This window comes from Betta splendens, chromosome 13 (genome assembly GCF_900634795.4).
Source record: "Betta splendens chromosome 13, fBetSpl5.4, whole genome shotgun sequence".
In the NCBI taxonomy this organism is placed as follows: domain Eukaryota; kingdom Metazoa; phylum Chordata; class Actinopteri; order Anabantiformes; family Osphronemidae; genus Betta; species Betta splendens.
The window spans coordinates 14,964,950-14,970,949 of NC_040893.2; positions in this window are offsets into that span (position 1 = coordinate 14,964,950).

Consider the following 6,000-nt stretch of genomic DNA (forward strand, 5'->3'; position numbering starts at 1 on the left):
TAGCAAAGCTGTGCAACTGTGTTTTTATATGAATACACAGCACTAATAAATATTGCAACGATGAATGTTTACACCAAACAGTCCAGTGACTGGAGACCCAGCTCAGGTTGCTGAGCGCGCACACACACACACACACACACACACACACACACACACACACACACACACACACACACACACACACACACACACACACACACACACACACACACACGTTGCCCCCTTGTGGCTCGCTGCAGAGACAGACGACAGGAGCAGCTCGGGCCGTGGGACTGATCCCGGCCCGATAAGGCGCCGTTGTTTGTTTTGTAGCTGTGCTCTTCCAACAGCCCATTACGCAGCCACACACACAGTTTAACAAGCTGCAGGGAGAGGTTTCATTTTTCCAATTCAAATGAGGCCGTTGGACTCGAATCGTGGTGTTTAGTGTATTTATATGTGAGGAAGGCCGTCCCTCCGCTAACACACGTTGCCACCTCCGCTCCCTCGTCCCCTGCATCTCCAGTAAGCCGGATGGAGCGGAAGAATTAACCCCCATGCGGTGGGAGGTGAATCAGGAGTCAGACTCCTCACACCTTTCCCGCCTTCGGCGCAGACACATGCATGAGGCCAAGTCATTCTCCGCGGGAGCTGAAGCGTAGCATCCAGCAGACGATGGAGAGGTGAGCTGTTCGTGTCTGTTGGTGGTGGTGGGGGGCGGGGGGAGGGGTCTTATCGGTTTCTGTCTGATCATCTCCTCCCTGCGTCGAGATCCGTTCATTCGGCGGCGCCTCATGAAACCCAGGTCAGCAGAAGTTCACAGCAGAGCACAGTTCTGGGATCAGCGGTTGGGCAACAAAGCGGAAGGCTGTTATTTCAGGTCCAACAGGTCTGGGCTAAATTTAGCAACAGTCCACATTAGGTGCTGCTCCGTGGTTCTTGGCTAAAACATTCAATTGTAAAATGCGCCTGAGTGATTGACGAGCCGGATCAAAGCCGGCGCGCACGCGAGGAGGAACGGGCCTGAAGCGAAAAGCCTGCGCAAAAACAAACAGCGTCCTTTTGTTCCAGGAGCCGGAGCCCCTTTCGCCCATGATTAAAGCGACGCAGAGGAAGCGGCCGCCGCCGCGTAACGAGCCGCCGCGTTGGCTCATCAGAGCCGTGAGAGGCGCCCGGCGCCGGCAGGAGATGACACGGTGGCGTGACTCGGCTAATCGCCGACGGTTGATTAGCGCTTCCGTGCGCGGAGATAACGGCGGAAGACGCGGAGCGGCTCGAGGCCTTCGCAAACCCCCGAGCACGTCTCACTTTCCGTGTTTTACAGCCGTGGAGGCTTTTTGGTGAATAATAGTAAGTGGTGAAGTCTCGTTAAAGAAGCGGGCGAAGACTGGGGGTCAAAGGTCAGCGTCTGTCTAGCTGTAGAGCGAGCGAGCGAGCGAGACTTTTAACCCTGACGTCCTGAGGCACTAGCTGACTCTGACCTTTGACCTGTGTGTGACGGAGAATGCATTCAAGCAGAGATTTCCATCAGATCACACTGGTTCTTAATATTTTAAATACTACGTTATCCTCAACTATTATCCAGAAATATGCTTCATCTTTTAAACTAACACAACAAATGTGGATCACCCAGTGTCTCGTGTCTTTGATCTCTAAGCGGTTCAGGCATACGTTTCCCATACTGCTATGCTATTGCCTCCTTTGTCCCATATCTGTACTCGGATATCAAGACCAGGCCTCATCCTATGTAGTCCTGCTTCAGTGGATCGATTTAAAAAAAAAAGAGTTGTATCTCTCTCTAGTCAGTGAGATTATATCCGACTGCTGTAAATCAGACACAGGTGGATGAACTTCCTCCTTCCTATGACTGCCTCCCAGCTAACCTCGCCTTTACCCTCCCTTTCTTTTCCTCTTTGTCAGTCTGTTGCTTTTCCTTCTCCCCGATACGTCCTCTTACTGTGGTTCAGCTCAGGGTATCATGAAACTGAAACGAGGAACAAAATAAAAGTAAAAGTGCAACATTTATCAAATGATAATTGCTGTAAATACCTCTTGCTCCATCACATCTTTAAGGTATGAATGTGAAATGGAGCAAACGAATGCGTTTGTCCTGTACGTTTGTACACCGGCCAATCGTCTGCTGACAATTACACACAGGCCGGCGCACGTTCACATCAGCGCTGAGACTTCACCCGCTGAACAAAAACCCAGTGTTGGAGCAGTACTTTGAGTGCACGAACGCCTCCTTTTCATCAAACCCCAAAGCTTCCGGGGAAGATCTCTTTCTTGAGCATTCTTCCACTTTAGCTCCTGCTCCTGAAGCGCCTGGGGAACTATTTTTAAAGGCACAAATATTTTCCCAAGATGTTGTTGATCCGGAGTTGGGCCTAAACGTTCCTCAGCGAAGGTCACCGCTGGCCCAGTCGATGCGTCCTGTGACAACGGGCGCAGCAGCAGCGGCAGCGTGGAGACATCAGGTCACAGACATCAGGACAGCGAGGAACCCACTGTTCTCGCACTGTTCCTCAAGGGTAAAGCCTTGGCCTCCTGTTGGTGTCTGCTCTGAAACGTGCTCCTACACAAGTAAAATGTTTGTTATGCTTTTTTTTTAAGTTATTGCTTCAAATGTTGCACATTAAAGATTACTGCTGCTACAAGATGGTACTTAATTAGGCTCATTTTAGTAGCTCACGATTCTCTAATTTTCAAGTAAATATTTTTTATGTTGTATTGGGAAAGTAGTGTTTGCGGAACTGTTTAACTGAAAAAAAACATATACTTTATTTTATTAAATTTACACTCCACATTTTATAATGAGCTTGACTCAGTGAGTAACAGATTTCTTCCACGTAATTGTTGAAAGGACGATTACCACAGTGATCTCCTTAGGCATAATGCGCCCTTACATGTTATGACAGATGCACTGCCAATATTATGACAGCGCCGCGGAGGCTTTAAAAAGCATCTCGCAGCTAATAGGACAGAGAACATACTGTAAATGTGCAGTTCCAATCAATTTGCATTGTGTGGGCCTTCACGAGTGGATCAGTGGAGATGAGTTTGCTATTTTATCCCCAGAAACGTATCAGGCCTTGACAGATGCATGAAGAGCGTACGACCTCCGACACGAGAAAAGTCATTGACACAAACACAACTACACCCACAATTAGTCCCACGATTGTACGGCTTCGGTCGTCCTTGACGGACAGTCGGGTCAGTTAAGAACAAATTCTTATGCGCAAGGACGACAGCAGGGAGTTCACCTTTTTTTTTTTTTTTTTTTTTTTTTTAATGAGTGTGGGAGTACCGAAGAATTCAGCAGCGAAGGTGACGAGATAATGTAAAACTGAATAACAGCAATTAAACAATACAATATGCAGCAAAACACTTTCAGATTGTGGCACAAAAATACTGAAACATATCAGCTATTAATCATTTTAAATCACAGCCTGTTGAATAAACAGGAAAATAGTCAACATAGTGTCATTTCATTCAGTAGAGGATGATTAAAGTAATAAACAAAATATTGATAACGCCAATGTTTTTGGTAGTTTCAGGGATAAAAATAGTATCATAATATTGTAGCACAGCAAAAACCCATTTGTTGCCATTTAAGAGAAGAAACATGTTAGCGAATTTATTTCATTTGTCTTAAAGTGGATTAGCGCGAAACAAGATTTTGACACAATAACACTTGTTGTTATTTGAAAAAAAACCCAAACAAATAAAAACTAACTAAATTCTCGTACATCTCGTACTAAACCCCAATATTTAATAGTAAGTAGTAATAGTCAATATAGTAATAGTCAATAGTTTAATAGTTTCATAAGATTTGTAATTGCCCTTAAGCACATTTTTTTCATAACTAGACAAATAAAAATAAATGTTCTTTCAGGGTGTTTTTGGGTAAAACATTAAATCCCAAATTCCTCCTTAAGACCATGTCAGCAAACATCATCCTACTGCTGTGAGTGTATACTATGTTTGTGTGTAAATTTAAAAACAGTTAGCTACACAATACAAATTCCAAAACTAATATTACCAACCAATATTTAAAACCTAATTAGTTTTGGTCCCCGAAGATCTGTGAGCAATCAAATATTTATATTAATACATATCAATATTGCTAAAGTCTATTTGGGAAATAAATCTTTGAGAAGAGAATTCAACACTTCCTCTTGCGTAAACAGAGACAATGCTTCGCCGCTTTGCTCCACATCAGCTCCAGTCCCGTCTTGCCTGTAGAATCACCTGTATCACAGTGGCTATCGCTCGCCTGTCACGTCCTGACCTCCCTCTATCTGTCCCTCTGGAGGTGTTGACACTCACCATGTTCCTGATAACTGGGAACAACCAATCCCACAACCCCCTCCCCACCGAACGCCTCCTCTGCGCCGGCCCCCCTCTTGTCCGCCGCTGCCGAGGTCACGGGCCTCATGGGAACCATCTATCTCTAACCAGCGCCCTATCAGATTGTTGACATGAACAGATACCCTCACAATGAAAATATTTTCCTTCTGACATTGGCCTACATGGACCCACATCTCTGCTCCGCCTGGGATAAACAGCTCCCGTCCTGTTTGTGCTCGTGGACGGGTGTGAATGCTCGTGGGCGCCTGCGTCCGCTGACAGGTGCGTTAAAGAGGCCGCTCAGAAGTTCTTGATGTGCGACCAAGCCGTGCGTGTTTTCTGCGGTCGCGGGTGAATGTGAGTCTGGTGAGGAAGTAACAGGAGTGAGCCGAAGGCAGTGAGTGAAGAGGGGAGAGGTCATAGGTGACGGCTAATACATAATATTCAAATGACTTCAGATTGTTCATAAACAAACTCCATTGTTGGCTTCTTGTGGGACTGAACCACATCTACCTACAGTGAATCCTACCTGGCACCAAACAAGAGGACTGAGGCAGCATTTCTGACCGCAAACCCCAACGCCGAAGCCACCTCCTCTCTGTCGGCTCGTTCCCCCTGGAGAAGCTGCAGAGAAAACAAATGGGGCGCGAAGGAACCCCGAGGACCCCGGTGGCCAAACGTGTCCGCGGAACCGCTGGATTATTTTTACCTGACACAGGAAAGAGTCCACTCATAATAAACACTGGGGAGGTGGTGACGGATCTCGTTAACCCTATTATGAATTAAAGGAGGGGGGGCAGTTTACAGAGGTTGGACCAGCGTGTGCCTGGACGTCTCCCCGAGGTTCAGCCCTGACCCCCCCCCCACACACACACACACAGGCTTATGTACCAACACGTATGCATGCACCGCTGAGCCTCACCGCGCTGCCTTGGGACCAGACTCGCTGCGGCCAACACCCGGCGGTTCGGGCTAATACTTCCCCCGCTACATCAACAGTAGGCTCTGCCAGATCAGGCCGCTGACAGATACGTGTAATGAAAGGCCAATCATACCTGATTCCAGCAAACAGACGCGGGGCACATGGCCTCAGCGCGTGATGACAGATCCGGGGAGGCCACTGCTTGCTTAACGAGCGCTCGTGTGTCTGATGCCAGCATATTCATAGACGCGCTGGCCATCATTGAAACAAGTTGATGAGGTCAGATTAACTTCTTGGCCTCAGTGTCCACTAACTTGCTGCCAACGTGCAGCACATGGGAGAGCACTGAACCTCTGGGTAATTGACAGATTCCACCGTGAGAAAGTGGAGCTCGTGTCTTGTTGTTTAGGCCTTGTTTCTAGAATAGATAGAGTAAAAACCTTATCTAATGGGACTAATTGAACAATTAATCAATGTGTTCTGAGGCCCGTCCACATCTTAAACAGCTACAAGCGGTAGGTAAAGAATCAAACACAATCAACAGCGAGAAGGAAACCTGTCCCACTGAATCCAGACCAGACTTGGCTTCAGGCCATTGTTCTAATGAGAGCCCGTTAGGAAATGGACTGATTCCCTCTTAGAGGCCTTAAACCAATTTCCTGAGGCTTTCGGGCTCGTTTGAAGAACGGGGGGCACTAAGAGACGTGTGCCGCTGGGTCGCCAAGGTGACTGGACATCCCGGCAGGAAA